General features: G+C 34.2%; 1 pseudogene; it reads right to left on the reverse strand.

Moving 5' to 3' along the window:
- Positions 1–2,783: 2,783 nt before the first annotated feature.
- On the reverse strand, positions 2,784–15,628 carry LOC120273964 (annotated as a pseudogene).
- Positions 15,629–17,090: the final 1,462 nt, after the last annotated feature.

Below are 17,090 nucleotides of genomic sequence, written 5' to 3' on the forward strand. Positions count from 1 at the left end.
AACAGGATAGAAACAATACTGCTTGGGAAATGATTCAAATTCTTGCCCTCCCCTTTATACTCTTGTATCATACCATTGAGCTATCCAATGGTTGACATTTTTCAATATTATTGCCCGACACTACAAAATTAAGTTTTTCATCTGGAATTTGATATTAATATTATATATATCAGACAAATATGTTAAAATTTCACAAAATAAAAAAATGATATGCTAACAAGTCATATAATTATTAGGGATTTTTACTTGCATACCCCTGTAAAATCATGAATTTACTTAAATACTCTCATAAAAATGATATTTTCTTGTATACCCCTACAAATCAATTATATTTGCTTATATGCCCCTATGGTTAAGTTGACCATTAATGGTGTTAAATCAATGGATGGAATAAAAGGAAAATTACCAAAATGGGTTTGCTTATATACCCCTCTAAATTTTTTTTCTTATTTTATAGACATTACTCATTTCATTCAACAAATGACCATTATGGGTTTGTTAATATACCCATTAAATTTTTTATTATATTTTATAGACTTTAAATTAATTAAATTATAGATAACCAATGCAATTTTTTTATATACACTTTAATTATTTTTAAAAATTATTAAAATTCATGAATTTTTGAGTAAATTCATATTTTTAAGGTTTTTACAAACATTTCTAAAAAAATTTACATTATCACATGTTCTTTACAAACACAACCTAAAAATAGGTAAAAATTACGACATGTAAAAATATATAACAAATAATTTCATACACCTACTCAAAATATAATCATATATGAAATTTATAAGAAAGAAGTCCAATAATTTTTTTTGAACATCCATCCAATATTAAGCTTTTTACCATCAAGTTCTCTAAAAGATATCAAATTTTTTGAACAAACAAATTCCCCATAAAATTCTTTAAAACAAATTACATCGAACACCAACTTTTTTAACATCAACTAAAGTAATAATGTTCATTAATGCAAAAACATATTAAACCTCTAAAAAACAACAATCTCCAAATAACCCAAATAACAACCTCAAACTCCATTCTTAACATCAACCTTAAAAATGGAGATGAATTTGCAATTAGAACTTAAAAATAAATGAAATCATTATAGGAAAGACAACATAAAAAAAGAATGAAACTCATAATCAATAACTAACAAAAAATGAGAAAATGAAGATATACATGTTTAAGTATCAATTGTAGAACATCCAACTCATTGGTTTTGATCCTCCCTTCTAATTTTCCTAGGCCTCCCACTTCTTTTTATTGTTAGTGGCACATAAAAATGGTATCCTCCCTTGATCTTGATCTTCCTCTAAATAAAATATTTCTTTTGTTAAAAATGAGTATGACATGAATGTATTGAAGCCCCTAACTAAATATTCATTGCTTACCTGTAGGCTTGATGAACACTAGATGATGAAGCCATAGATTGCATTGAAGGATCACTTTCTTTCTCTAGCCAAATGATCCACATCTTTTACGTTTGTGCCTACCTTTCTTGACTTCATCAAAACCTATAATCCTATTTTTCCAAGGCCTACTAGCTAGCCTCCTTGAGATAGGTGGTAGTAGAGACTCACCATCACCAGTACTGACCGATTCATTCATATCAGGCATAGGTGCAACCTCCATTTGATAGGTTGCTTTATATTTGTCTACTGAAAAATAATCATCAACATAATCTTCCCACTTTGCTCTTCTGATGGAATGCATAAAAGCAAGGGAATACATACATGGTATACCTGATACTTGCCATCTTCTGCATGTACATTTTCTCTCATTGAGCACCACTTCACATCTCTTGTCTTTATATGATACTTCTATCTTAAAGTCAATGCTTCTTCTAACATGATATTTAATTAAACACATACTTGATTCCCTAACATTTTTTACTACAAATGGAACAACTTTCCCTTTCCATCTAACTGTCAAAGTCCTTCTATCCATCATCTACATTATGTTTTGTCAGACAGTATCAAGTAAATCCAACACTGGCCTGTGTCTTGAATCTACAACCCATGCATTGAAGCTTTTAGAGATATTGTTTGTGATGTAATGACACTTGGCAATAGTCCCAAATTGAGATTAACTCCAAATTTCACACCTTTTCTCCAAGTCTAAGAACCATTCATATGCCCTCATATTTATTGTTTTCAATCTTTCTAGAGAAGAATTGTAGCTTGTTGTGGTAAATGCATTTGCAGTTGATCAAAAAATCTTCTGTAATATATTTCTAGCAAACTTCTTCTTGAAGTTCTTGTATAAATGTCTCACACATGTCCTGTGTTCATCAAGAGGATATATCTTAGAAATTGCTTCCTCTAACCCCTTCTACTTGTCTAAAGTCAAAACCAATCCATTAGGCATTCCAATTGCTTCATACATTGCACTGAGAAACTATGTCCATGATTCAATATTATCTGACTCTACACCCAGTCAAGAAGCCTACAGTGCAAGCATCAATGCTAATAAATATTCTTCTAAATGCCATCCATCATTTTGTTAAATCCTATCAATTTTCACCATAGTGCCATGGTTTCTTCTAACCAACTCTTCTTTGAATGCCATCATCTTTGAATAAGAGTTGTCCCAACAACCATGAATAATAGACATTGCAATCTCTTTTCCCCTCCACACTCTATGGTAAGGCTAGGCCACATGATATTTTTTCACTAGTCTTCTTCTTAGTTCAGATGGTGCCACTTCACCCTCATTTCTGAGCCACTCAATAACTCTATCTGCAACCCAATTTTTAGTAGCCATTTTTTTCCCACTTTTGTTCACTGAACGACATGAATGCTTTTCATCATCGGAGTCACTCTATTATAGAGAGAATGATAACTTTTTTCACTTTCAACCTCCATATCTTCATCAACTCCTTTAGTGACACTATCCTCATCATTGCCTACATAGTCCTCATCTGATTCATCTTCAACCTCTACCTGTTGCATTTCATTTATGATTCTTGGTTCAATTTCAATTGGATCATATGAGCTTCCTTCTATTTGATGCACTTGGTAACTTTGCTTTCTTAGGTCATATCTTGTTCCCTCATTTGCTTTTTCCAACTGCCCTTGTACTGTAATAGGTGTAACATCATCCAACACCACATGATAAATCTCACATGTTTTATCTTCTTTGCACAAATCTAATGCATGTAGAAGATCTGAATCATTGACGATTTGGTATAATACACGAATTGGTCCCTCTACTTTTCTCTCTCTTCCTTTTTGGTCCCTCTACTCAGAAATGCTCCCCATTAGTCCATCTATTCTTGAAAATGACCCAACTTAGTCCCTCTATCCTTAATCTCTTCCCATCTAGTCTCTCTATTCTTGAAAATATAGTCACTAATTGGCCCATTTTAGAGTAGAAGGGACTAAGTAGAGACCAGTTTAAGGTAGATGGGCTGGTCAGAGACATGTTTGAGTAAGAGGGACCAAAAAGAAAGAGAAGAAAAGTAGAGGGCCAGTCGGATATTATCTAGAGTAGATCGATGATTCAGAGGGTCTTCACGTACATTAGATATGTGCAAATAGATAAAACATGTGAGATTTATCATGTGGTTATTCTTTGGTTCATGTGACTGGTTCGCTCTATATAGCATTACTCTTTTAGATGTTCTTGTGGCCATGATGATTTGCCCTATAAAAGAGTATGGAGATTGGGTAGCGTGGCAACTTTAGTTGCAGCCCTTGATTTATCAATGTGAAAGAATAGAGAGCAAGATCTGAGCCTATGATGTTCATTCTCTGAATTTTTTCTTGTCTTAAATTCGGTCTAATCCAGTTCTTGAAGCATTTGGGAAGGCAAAAATTGTTAGTATGCAGGAGCAGGTATGCACTTTTTACATATTTCAGGGTAAATGAAACATTGTGATAAATTGTTAATCATTTTCTTTTCTTGAACATTGTGATAAAACATTGTGATCTATCTCTTTAATTTTTTATTAAACATATTGCAGCATCTTTGAACATTGTGATAAAACATTGTGATAATTAATTCTTGTTTACTTCATTATCTCTAATTTCTAGATATAGATGGCCTTGCTATTCATAGTCATCTCATATGGGTATGGAAACTATTATTGCAAACTATCAGTTCATTGTTTTAATTAGCTAATTCACAATTCTATATGTGGTTATGATGTTATTATAAATATATGTTAGGAATGTTATGCGAGCATTATGTTCTATTAGGAAGTGACATGCTCCATGTTATCTTTTATTCGGGAAAGCTTATTGTAATGTGATACCTCTGTCATATTTGATTTGCATGATTGCTAAATTATCTGATATTTAACCTATGGTTCTGAAGATCTGGGTCATTTCAGTGCACTTTTGTAGCTGTGTCATTTAAGAAGATGATGTTCAAACTTTAGAGTAGCTTAATGATTAAATGCTGCCATTTTGATTAGATTACTATTGTTGTGCTAATAATATATGTACATATATATATATATATATGTTGGGATAAAAAATGACAGAATTAAAATGTTCTTTTTTTTTTATTTCAATGTAGGAATTCAAAGGTTTTACCTTTTCTTGCAAATTGATAATCAATCTGCAAGAAATTATCAATTAGAGCAGAACAGTTGTATGAAGAAATTATCAAAAGAAAAAACAAGTCTTATGGAGAAATATACGGTTGGTTTGGAGAAACCATTGCTTGCAGATTGTTATAAATATTATTCACGACTAGCTACTGATTACATTCAGAAATATTCCTGCTCAGGATACATGTTCATGGTTTGTGCTTGTGTTACTTACTTGATATTATGCTATTTTACTGTTATTTTATTGTTACATTGATCATAGTTGCTTTGTCCTAATAAAAGTCTGTTCCTCTATCTGAAATAAATTTCCTACTGATTTGTGCCTTAGTTGTGTTCTGATCCTGCAGCATCTAAAGTGTAGATGGTTGGTTGATAATTCAATGCTAGTGACTAACTCACTTTTTATTATTGTGTTTGATGTTCATGTATATGTATATATCTACATATTAAAGATGCAAAAACTAAGTACTGCCATCAGTTTGAAGAAGTTTGTGCACATAAAGTATCTTATTCCATTATAATAATCTTGCAGGTAGCACAACATGAATTATTAGTGGTGCAACATAAGCAACTCTTTGAAAAGGATGACTCTGGTTTGAAAATATATTTTTATTATTAGTGCTTATATTTTTATTCTAATTTAATTGATGGTGAGAAGTTTTGTTTTCTGTGATTTTTGTTCTTTCTTAGTTGCTCTTTAGGATGTGGTTTTAGTTTCTGTGTTGCAACTGTTCTTCAGCATAATATTAAGTTACTGTTATTACTATTGCCTTGCTTGTCTCCAAATAAGAGAAACTTGGATTGGTTTAATGTATTCTTTATTAAGAAAGCCATCTCCTTATGCTTCAATTTCTCGTTCGCTGGTTGTTACAATCATCATCTAATTTTTTTTTGTGTGAATTAAATGTTTGCAAAGTGATTTTTTTGGTATATTGTCCTTGATGTTTATAAAGAAATTTTAGTGGGAGGGCGTGTTTTAGGGAATGCATATTGAAGGTTGTATAACAAATATCAAAATTCAGTTTTATGTGATTGAGAAGACCCAGTAGTTTATTATTTTTTTTTAACATTTTTATTGTTGTTGGATAAGATTTCAATAAAAAAAAAAAAACAAACGCATTTTGTTCATTATATTGCTTTGATGCCTTTGATCAATGCTACTCGTTTGTAAATTGTAATCCTTTTAGTTGATGGCCTCATATAGTGGCCAGGTTGTTGCCAAATTGTTTATAATACCTTTTTACCATGACTAATTAAAGATATTGTGTGCTAGTGACTTGTAGGATTGGGGTGGTTTCTGGCAAAGCAATATTTGGGCCTCCGCTTAAGGAGTACTAGAAAAATAAAGCTTCAGGAAGAAACAACAAAGGAGGAAGATACAAGCAGCATTTAGCAGTACTTGTAAGGAACTGCAATGTGATACAATTTTGGGAACTAACTCTATGTATCTCCGCAATTGTGGTTCACCCATTTTCCACATGTGTAACTTGCATAATAAATAAGGAAGTTTTTTTTTGTGAATGGATAATTCCTACGACTTTTGCTTAACTACAGAAGCTTGCTTGATTATTCTTTCTGTCACTAAGTTACTCCTTTTCCTCTTGGCAGGGATAAAAATTCTCAGGGAGAAACCTAGTGATAGCAGGTGGAGTCATGACTGTCCTGGTACCCAAGAACATAATCATATGTCTTGTGAGCATTATATGTGAGCAAAACAAAGACATACTCAGATTGTGAGCATTATATGTCTTGTGAGCAAAACATACTCAAGACTGTGAGCAAAATAAATTAAACAAAAAAAAAATAAAAAACAAATAGAAAACCATTTCCAAACAAAGACAGCATCATGAACACTTCCCCTTACTACAAAATTAAACAACATATATGCCTTGCTTTCATCTTTTTATGTTTAAACATAAGCAACACAAACACAAAAATCCTTACTTATAACACAAACTTGAACACAAAATTTCTATTTTTCCTCCACGAACATGAACATGAATACGAACACAAAAATTAAACCTTGCGCTATATAAGCAACTTGCATCACAATACGATTCCTTGAAAAATTAAAATGGATAATACATCACAACTTCATATCACCAATGATCTTAATCACTAAGTATTGAATAAAAAAATAAATACGTATGTCTTGCAACTCACCATAATCAGATATCATTGCACTGGCTTGTAAAACCTAAAAAAGAACTATGATGCATGTCCAGATTGATCGATATAGAATTTGAATTCACTTAAGAAAAGAGATTATAGTCCAACAAATCATTATTTGAAATTACATGATTGAAATACATAATTTGGACATTAATGACAATTACAAGAGAATTACCACGCTCTCTTGTGTTCAATGATCATCTTGTGTAAATTTTTGAGCTGATGCATCTCCCTTTGTTTGTGGCTTCTGCCAATAATAACATGGATGTTATACACTAAAAAAAAGTCATCGGAAAAAAAAATCTAAAGAAGTAATGAATATGATACTACATAAAAAAAACCTTTTTCTTGTTTCTGATTATTATTTCTTCAACTTTTGACTTTTTCTTTTTTGATGGTGGACTGACCCTTACTCTGCACCTTCAAGGGAGTGAGAAATTTTTGGTGTGGCACATTAGTCGCCTCCGACAACATAGGTGTAAACTTTTCCTTGCATGTTGTGTTGTCCATCAACTTCTCAATTGCCTCATCCACTTATTTCATCAAGAAGATGTATTTGTCATTTGATTCTGCTCCAAGTTCTGTGGCTATAGTAAAATGAGAGCACAATTTATTATACCGTAGTTTCTCCTCACTGGTTTGTGGGGATCATAACAGTTTTGTACATATGTATGCATGCGTTTGATGTCCTTCCTCCATCGTGGTAAAATATACCTAGAAGGAATGTCTTTCACATTCTTCTCAATAAGCACCTTGCAAATATGCCTACAAATAATCTCCTTAACTCAAACAACCGACAAGTGCATTTAATGTCAAATTCTTCCTCATTAGTGTAAACATTGTATACCACTTGCTTTCTAAATGCATCTTCTTTTCCTTTGACAACGTCGGACACCTGAAATGAGCAGATTGCCCCATGTAAATCAGTGAGAATAAGATTGCAATATATCATTCCTCGCAACTCATCTTGAAACAATTTAAAATTTTCATTTGTGTATGCTTCTTGTAGTTTCTTCTCGAAACAACAATCAGTGATCAATGGAAAACACGAGTTAAATAAAGCAAAATCAGCTTTGCTCTCCTTCTCAATCTTGCTTTTCAAGGCATTATCATATTGCTCAACAAACTACTTCTGTGAAGTCGTCAGACCAACATAACCATCAAAAAATGCATTTACGCTTTCACTTCTTTGAGTGGTAGACATTCCAGCCCAAAATATGCCTTTAACATATACAGGAGCCCAACAATCATGAATTTTGAATAGAGAATTCAGCCATTCATTTTTCTCAATGTTATAGTCCGTCATCATCTTCAAGTATGTGTCTTCAAACTCTTAGGTATCCACTGCTTCATATGTGATGCATTTCAAAATCTTCTTGATTGTTTTTTATTCATTTAAACCTCCAAGTTTTTCCGGAACCTTGTTCATGATATGCCAAAGGCAAAGTCGGTGATGTGAATTTGGAAAAAACTAATCTAACTGCACCCTGAATAGCCATACACTAGTCTGTAATAATTGCTTTTAGGAGCCTTGCCTGACATACACTCCAACCAAGTTTTGAAGAGCCAAACATATGTTTCTGTATCTTTCTTCGACAATAAGCCACGCCCAAACAATACCATCTGCCCATGATGATTTACACCGACAAACGAAGCAAATTGCATGTCATACTTATTCGTCAAGTATGTTGTATCAAAGGAAATTACATCACCAAAAGCTTCATAAGCCGCTATAGACCTCACATCCGCCCAAAAGACATTTCTCAAACAATCTTCCTCATCCATGTCAATCAAATGGAAAAATTTTGTGTTTCTTTGTTGCATGCGAGAAAAATATTTTTCAAGTGCCACGGCATCTCCAACACCAATCCTAAATTGCCTTGCTTTCGTAATATAATTCCTACAATCTATCTCAGTGTATGTTAAATTTCCATAACCCCTACTTTCAACCGCTAATGAATGAAAATTTTTGCTTAGGCTTATCCCTGCTTGGTCATTTAATTCAAGCCTTCTTTTGACATATGCATCAATTTTTTTATTGCACTTTTGGAAACGAGTTTTTTGTGGGCTAAGTGCATGATTATGCTCCAAATTAACACTAGAAATGGTAAATCGTCCATCATTGCCAACAATGACATTAATTTTTGCCGGACAATTTACTTTGGTGGATAGTCTTGGGTTGAAGGAGTTTTTTGAAGTAGATATTCGTTTGCTACCTCTTGAACATGCTAGCGTGTAATATTTCAATTTTCCATCATCACCTAATCTCGTGCTTTTTTTGGTGATGTCAAACCCTTCACGCCGCGCATACTAGACATACAATTTATAAACTTATTTTTCATAATCAAGCATCATACCGGCCTCTGGCACAATATTTTCAACTAAATCCAAATCTACCGGTTTTTCTTTGGCATGTATTTCAAAACTTGAACATCCAACTTCTACATTATCTCTTCCTTGCTTATAACACCCAAGTACCACTTCTTCCATGTTCTTACTTTAGGTATATGTCTAAACACAAATTAGATAAATATTTAGAAAACATGAAACAAAGCAATGGTTTATAATCCTAAATAACTCCAAAAATCATAAAAAAACAAAAATCCAGATAATGCCTAAATAACTCCAAAAATAATTCAGATACATTAATTGCCAACAAACAAAAATAATCCAGATAATTCCTAAATAACTTCATGAAATCTTTGGTTTATAATTCTAAATAATCCACCATAAAAAAACAAAAAAATCCTAAATAACTCCAAAAAATTAGAAAACATGAAACAAATCTTTGGTTTATAATCCAGATACATTGCTAAGAAATTATCCTCCATCACCATAAATCCACCATAAAACAAACAAAAATCCTAAATAACTCCAAAAAATCATTACAAAACATGAAATAAATCATACCTTTGATGTAGCAACGGCCGGAACAGGGGCCGGGAGCGGGGGAGGAAGTAGCGGCCGGAACGGGGGCCGGGAGTGGGGGAGGGAAGCTGCGGCCGAGACGGGGGCCAGGAGAGGAAGAGTGAAGCGGTCGGGGACGAGGGTCGAGGGACTGAGAGGAGCAGTGCTGGGATCGAGGGCACAATAGAGAGGGAACCGAGATCAGCGGCCCAGATGGGGGCCTGGAGCGAGAGAGGGAAGCGGCAGTTGGGAGCATGGGAAGGAAGCTGTAGCCGGGAGAGGGGGTCCGAAGCGCCGGCCGGGAGCTCAGACACAAACGAGAGAGAGAGAGCCACACGCGCGAGAGAAAGAAAAGGTTCTTTTAGTTTATCATTTTTTTTAAATTAAATATATAAAAAAATTATTTGCCACATCACCAACCACATCATTCGTGTGGCTGGTTCGTACGTATGGTTGCTTCGCTCTATATAGCATTACTCTTTAAATATATTAGAGAACCATTAATTTAATTAAAGAGAAACATTGGACGCTAGGAGCGAAGAAATTTTACTAAATGAAAATTTTATTTTTATATAATAAAATAGTTAAATATAGAAATGATAAATCTAACAAATTTTAAAATATTAATGGTATGCCAATTGTTAATATAAACTTATAATTGATATTTTTTCCTAATTAAAATTTTTTTCATTAAAATATATTGTTAAATATGAAGATTAATAAAAATTTATAGTTGAAAATTTTGTTTTATAAACTATGTTGTTGGAAAAAACTTTTTTATTAATCTATTAAAATTTTAATTTAATTATTTATTAATCAAAATTGAGTATTATGACTTTAACTTAATAATATGTTTAAGATTTTAGAGGTTATATGAAAAGAAATACATAAAATCGTTGTAGAACTAATTATACTTATATAACCACCTTGTTATAGAAACCAAATAGGATTATGGTTTAAGATTTTAGAGATAACATTACAAAGATAAGAACATAATAAGATGATGATGCCCAACACTTACTTACATGTATATATATTTTATTTCTATTTATTAAAAAATATTAAAATTTATATTTAAGTTTATAAGTGGAATCTCCTTATTATGTTTATTTACGTTACTAATTTCACTAATCTCATTATGTTTGTCTATATTTCTTACTATTGAGATGACGCTAATAACGCACGCCTTCAATCGTTTATGTAAACTCATGGTTAATAATGACAATTGAGAATTTGTTAAGTTCAATGTGTCTTTACATAACATTAAATGTTTGTTGGGACTTTATTGCATGCACAAAATACAAAAAAAAAAATTATAACTAATTAATGTCCACTAGTTATATATATATATATAAGATTATAATTAAACTAGCACCAAATGTTGGATGAGTTGGCTAAAGCATGACTTCAAAATGGCAGGTTAATAGTTACTCACATCAAAATGGCAGGTTAATAGTTACTCTAACACAATTTTCAGTGTTAATACAATTATAACTACCAAAACGACAACTAAATGATTCATAGACTCTGTATTGGTACAGCCATAATATAAATTTGAATCATTAATTGCAAATTAATTGAAACGAAAGCACATTCTCATTAACCTGTTTATCATCAAAGCTAATGCATAACTAAATGATACTGAACAAAGAGTTTCATCAATCAAAGCATGTCATAAGAAGCATACTTCATATCAAACGAGTTAGCTCCATGGTAACCCACAAGCTTTATAGTTTATATGACAAACTTTATTACTGGATGACTTGAAATGTAGAAATTCATGAACTAAATATCACAAATCATTCATTTTTCATCCAAAAGAAGTTCGGTCATGCAACACTAACACCATATTGTTATTTATGTTACATTTTAGGAAGATGATCCATTGATTATTATCAAAGCTTTGGTTACAGTGAATTTTGGGCCAGATTTTATAGCAAAGTTGTCAAACTCGGTCCGAGCATTGACTCGGCCAAGACCAGGAATTAGGAATCTATAGGTTTGACCAGGTGGAATCGAGTCAATAAAATATTAAAATATATTATAATAATTAATATATATAATAATATAATCACTATTTTTCATAACTAAAAAAGCATAATTAATTAAATTTAATATTTAAAATTTTAATTTTATATATCACTCTTAACTTCCTAAAACTATAAATATTTAAAAAATAAAAAAAAAAAATCTCAAATGTATACGATATATGTGAGTCCCGAGTGGACATGCATCTCGGGACTTACATGACCACTATCTCTCTTTTTTAAATTGATTTTTTTTCTTAATCTTCATTCCCTTTTTAATTGTAATCAAAGTATGAGCATTTAGTCATCTTCTTCCCACTCGAACTGAGCCCTAGATCTCACAAACACCACTGCTACAGGTCAGTTGAAACCCAAGTTTAAGGGCATGGCTGATTCCGGTTTTTTCGATCGGACTGACCGGGCTAGTCCAGATCTAACAACCTTGCTTTATAGACTGACCTCTCATTGATGATGGGTTATTGTGCAATTTTGCTTTTACTATGTACACTATCGCATGTACTTCAAAATGAGGATTCGTTGCTGCTTTTAACATTTTAGATCCATTGTAGGATCTTTTTTACGAGGATTTAATACTCTCTCCCAATCCTTTTTTTGTCCAAAAAGCTACACGAAGAATAAAAAAACAAATAATTTAATAAATAGTCCCCAAGACGACAAGCACTCATCAAATTTTTTAAAAATTATATTGAATGGGAATTTGAAGTTTGAAATTGATTCTCAAAATAAATTGTAACATCAAACAAAACAAAGAAAAAGTATAATAAGGCTCAATTGATACGGAGGTGGATAAAAAGTAATTTCAGTAATCTCATAACAACATCAAGGAACTCATGCTGAATAATCTTAGGAATGTCATAACAATAAATGAATGCTTGATATTATTATATTTGATAAACTAACCTCCAATTGCATTATCTCGCAAAACAAGGCTGAGGTCTGCAATAGAGGGTTGAAAAATTTCCCAACAAGAATTTAGAGTTTCCTTTAAGCCAAATGCTTTCGATTTTTTGAGAGAGATGAGTCCAGAATTTTCTCTGCTTCCTTTGCTGCTTTCATATTCAATGGAAGACCAAATATTGGTGCCAATACACTGTTAAAAACAAGGGAGGCTGCATAGGAAGACAGTGGATCTTATAAGCCCTTTTAAGATGACATTACCCACCTTTAAATGGGGTTTTTATAAAAATAATTGGAGGAGCATGAATTTAATTAACAATAAATATAAAAAAAGCTGCCATCATGGATGTGCATTGAAATCATATATAACATGATTCATAGAAAAGACATCATAATAGCATAATAACTTTGCTAATGTTACAAATCCATTGTCAAATAGCATATGCATACAGATGCTTAATACATACAACTGTATTCAACGTGAAGCACATAATGATGATTTGTTTAGAAAATATAGCAGCTAACCGATATTTGTGATCAAAAAGTATATGTAAGTTTCATAGGTTTTCTCCATTTCAGCAGTAAAAGTTGAATGCTTGAAAACAGAAACTGAGATCTTGAGGTTTAAATTATACTTCAAGAGAGGATTGAATGTCTACTTAACTGCTTTTAAGCTTGTCCATGATATACATGGAAGTGAACAAGAAAGAAGTACCGAATGCACAGGTTGTTAATTAAATATTACTGAAATATTCTAGTACCTAAACCACGCCGTAGGTTTGAATGATGCCAATACAAGATTGCCTCAATTCTTGCTCTGTCAGAAACATCGGCAGGATACCTAATTACAACAAGGTTACAAATATCCATTAAATACGCTCGAAGCTCCAAAAAGACAAAGAAATGATAAAAATGAATGTGTTATACTAGTGAGGCCAAAAATCACCCTTTATAAAAAAAAATTACCCAACAAGAATGCTTAGAAACATGTCACTCTCTGGCTTGGTGCTCCAATTCAGCACTTATCAGAAAGGGATCACCCTAGATTTCTTCCCTTGCTCATTTCACCATATTAACCAATCAGAATTTTATACAAGAGGCCATGGCAGGAGACATTGATGACCACATAAATCATTAAAAACATTATTAATTTGATCATGAAAATTCCAAAGATAGGGGCTATTTCCATAGCTAAATCTACAAGACATCCAGATTCATGTAAGGGGCTGTTTGTTTGTAAGGAATGGAGTTGAAGAGGAATGAGATAGGAATGAGATAGGAATGAGAATAAGGGGGAATGGATTAGAAATGAAAGGAAAACTGTGTTTGGTTGGAGGGTATGGGAGAGTAATTCATTGGAAATGAGAAAAGTAAATAGAAAAAATATGTGCAAAATGTCTTTTATGCCCTTATAGAGTAAATATTAAAAAAATAAATACATTGGCCAATAATATTATTTTATTTGTAATATGTTGTCATTATTGTCATAATTATTTTTATAATTAATTTTTACAATTAATCTTCATTATTAATATTGTTGTTTTGTTACAATGTTATCATTTTATTTTTATTATTTTAGAATTAATTTAATTTATTGTTATTGTTGTTGTATTTTATAGTATTAATTTATTTGTAATATGTTATCATTATTATTTGTTTACAATTTGTTTACAATGTTCTCAACATTTTTCCTATATATATAGATAAAGTTTTAAAGTCAAGGGTAAAATGGATATTTCACCATCCGGATTGGGCATTCCTCAACCAATTGGGGGGAATGCCAATCAACCTTCTCCCTTCATCTCATTCCTCATGGATTCCTCCCACATTCCCAAGCCTGCCAACCAAACAAAGCATTGAGCCCATTCCCAATCCATTCCCAATCCATTCCCAATCCAAGCCTTGCAAACAAACAGCCCCAGATCATATTCTAGCCCTTGCCGTGAATGCCATTAAAATCAATTTTTGTATCAATATCAAGTTTCATAGATTGCAAGCTTGCAAACATAATTATTACAATTATCTTTTAACCAAAAGATGAAAAAAAGAACCAATAAAGACAAGCACATCTCAAATGCAAAATTACCAATGGTTCGGAACTCCTGGGAATGTACAAGTGAGATACCTTAGAATTGCATGGCTGTCCATAAAACAATAAAAATACAAGGAATACTAAAGTCAGCATCAAAACTAACAAAGCAGGCCAAAAAAAGAACATCCTCTGCTGAAATGAACCAGTGTTTTAGCCAAAATAAGAATGAAACTTCAAGAAATGAACACAATGTTCTATCCCTTCCTTACGACTATTAGTGAAATCATAAATGGATTGTTAATGAAAGCTTTAACTTTCAATTAGATGGAACAAACAAAAGGCAACAAAAAATCAAAAGAAAACTTGGAATTACCTCTCAAATAGCTTAAACCTTCCATCAACAATATCCGGAACTTGTCTTATCAGATTTATTTCTACAAAAGCACAGCACAATCAACAAACAATATTTCCCTAAAAACAAGTAAAAAATTTGATCTTTTTTTTTTAATAGGAAAACAAGTAGGATCCAATTCCACAAATTTAGATACTTTTCAATCAACTATCACGTTTTCTACAAGCATCTCAAGAAATTAAAATATCAACTTAAGAATTTAGAAAAAAAAAAGAAAAAGAAAAAAAGGATTTCACAATCAAAGACCTCTGAATTCGGGACTTCGTTGTTGGGCCTTGGCAAGATCAATCCTCACCTCCTCGAAATCAATCCGGTTCATCCTAAAATCCAAATCAACTAAACCCAAATTCAACTCAACAAAATCACACTAGTAAGACAAATTCCTTGAAATTTATGAACAAAAAAATCTCTAAAATAACAAAAATAAATATGTAAGTCGCTTTCTTTCGGGTCACTCGCATCAATAGTGCCAGTGTGGAACTCAAAAAACTGCAAGTTTCTCTTAATGGAAAAAGTACCGTGTTGAGAGTCCCACAGGAATGGACGAAGATGTTCGCCTCACCTTCGACCCCAATGGCCGGCGGTCTATGTGCCGGGCTCATACTCCCCTCCTCTTTGTGAGAAGGATGAGAAAGACTTTCGGTCCTTTGATGACGAGGAGGAAGACATTGGTGTGTTTTCAGACTTCTTGGACCAGATGCTTGGAGACAAAGAGGGGTTGTTGAGTGAGATACCGATCGAGGTTGGATTGGGAATCTATTCCGGTGAGTCGTCGGCGGTCTGTAGAGCCTTGCTTCCATGGTGACCAAGATATCCCATTGGATGAACGACCAACAATGGCCGAGCGTCGCCTCCGTGGAAGTCTTGGAAGTGCTCGACTTGTTGGTGATGTGGCTAAGAAGGATGCTTGCCCGGCTTTGGTTGAGCCTTGCTCCCATACTGGTAGGCAAGTTAGTCTAACGGAAGATTATTCTGCTGTGGTAGAGCTTTGGCTCTCACTCGGGCGATGGTGTCTCGCAGCTAAGCCCGTGGGCGGCCGTGTGTGGGAATGATGGTGTCTTCGGAGCTTGGGGAGTGATGGGGGGTCAAGAGGAGGCTCGGTTTGTGGAGCATGGTTGGTTAGTACGTAATGAAGATAGCATTTTGCATGGATCGAGTGGGCATCATGGCGAGCAGTGGTTGGGCCATCCCGGTGGGCTCGCATGTCTCTTTTGCAGGGAAATATGGCGATCAGCAAGGTGTTGAGGAGATTGCCTGGGTGTTTGCCTCTGGAGTGTGGGGTCTCGCTCTGGGTAAGTCTTAAGATGGCGATCTCGATCCGTTATGAGGAGAGAAGGGTCGACGTCCCATTTCTCACTTTGAAGAGAGGACACACGCGGTGGAGTTAAACTCTCGTGTTAACGATCGACGACCGACGGTGGAGTGGAGCTCCCGTTGGAGGATGGTTGCATGTGCTGATCGTCCGGCGACGTGCGCTGGGTCCAAGGAAAGGTTGTTGGGGTTGTGAAAAATGAAGGGGCGACTTCACCGCCGGTGGTCGAGCCATGCTCCCACCGGGCGGTGAAGTAAAAGCTCGCCATGTATTACGACTCCAATTCGGACGGACCACTAGTCCCTCTATTGTTCAACATTGTGCTCTTGGATCGGCTCGGGGACCCGGTCTCCCGAGCATGATCATCATATGCGTTGCATTGTCCCCTCAATGCGTGGCTCGAGACCACGACGTGTCGATTCGGAGTTTGCTCGCCATCCGATGATGCGAGCGCTTTCCCTAGACGCCGATGAAGACTTGGATACGTATCCAAGTCTTATGAGTTTTGATGTTGTTGACGGACACGTGGCGGCCATGCACAAATCGGGCGTTTGGTCGGCATGTACGTTAGGGATTTGTTCCTCCTTTTGTACTTCTGGGCTGTTGATTGGTGGGCTGGGTTTTAAGTGGGGCCAAAAAAGTGAGTTGTTTGCTAAGTGCCTGAGTAACTCATTGTTGGGTGGTATTGTGGTCCTTGTATTGAGCCAAAAGTTGGGCTGCAATGGTTTAGGTGGGCCTGATCGGGAACCGCC

The sequence above is a fragment of the Dioscorea cayenensis genome, chromosome 2, assembly GCF_009730915.1.
Source record: "Dioscorea cayenensis subsp. rotundata cultivar TDr96_F1 chromosome 2, TDr96_F1_v2_PseudoChromosome.rev07_lg8_w22 25.fasta, whole genome shotgun sequence".
In the NCBI taxonomy this organism is placed as follows: domain Eukaryota; kingdom Viridiplantae; phylum Streptophyta; class Magnoliopsida; order Dioscoreales; family Dioscoreaceae; genus Dioscorea; species Dioscorea cayenensis.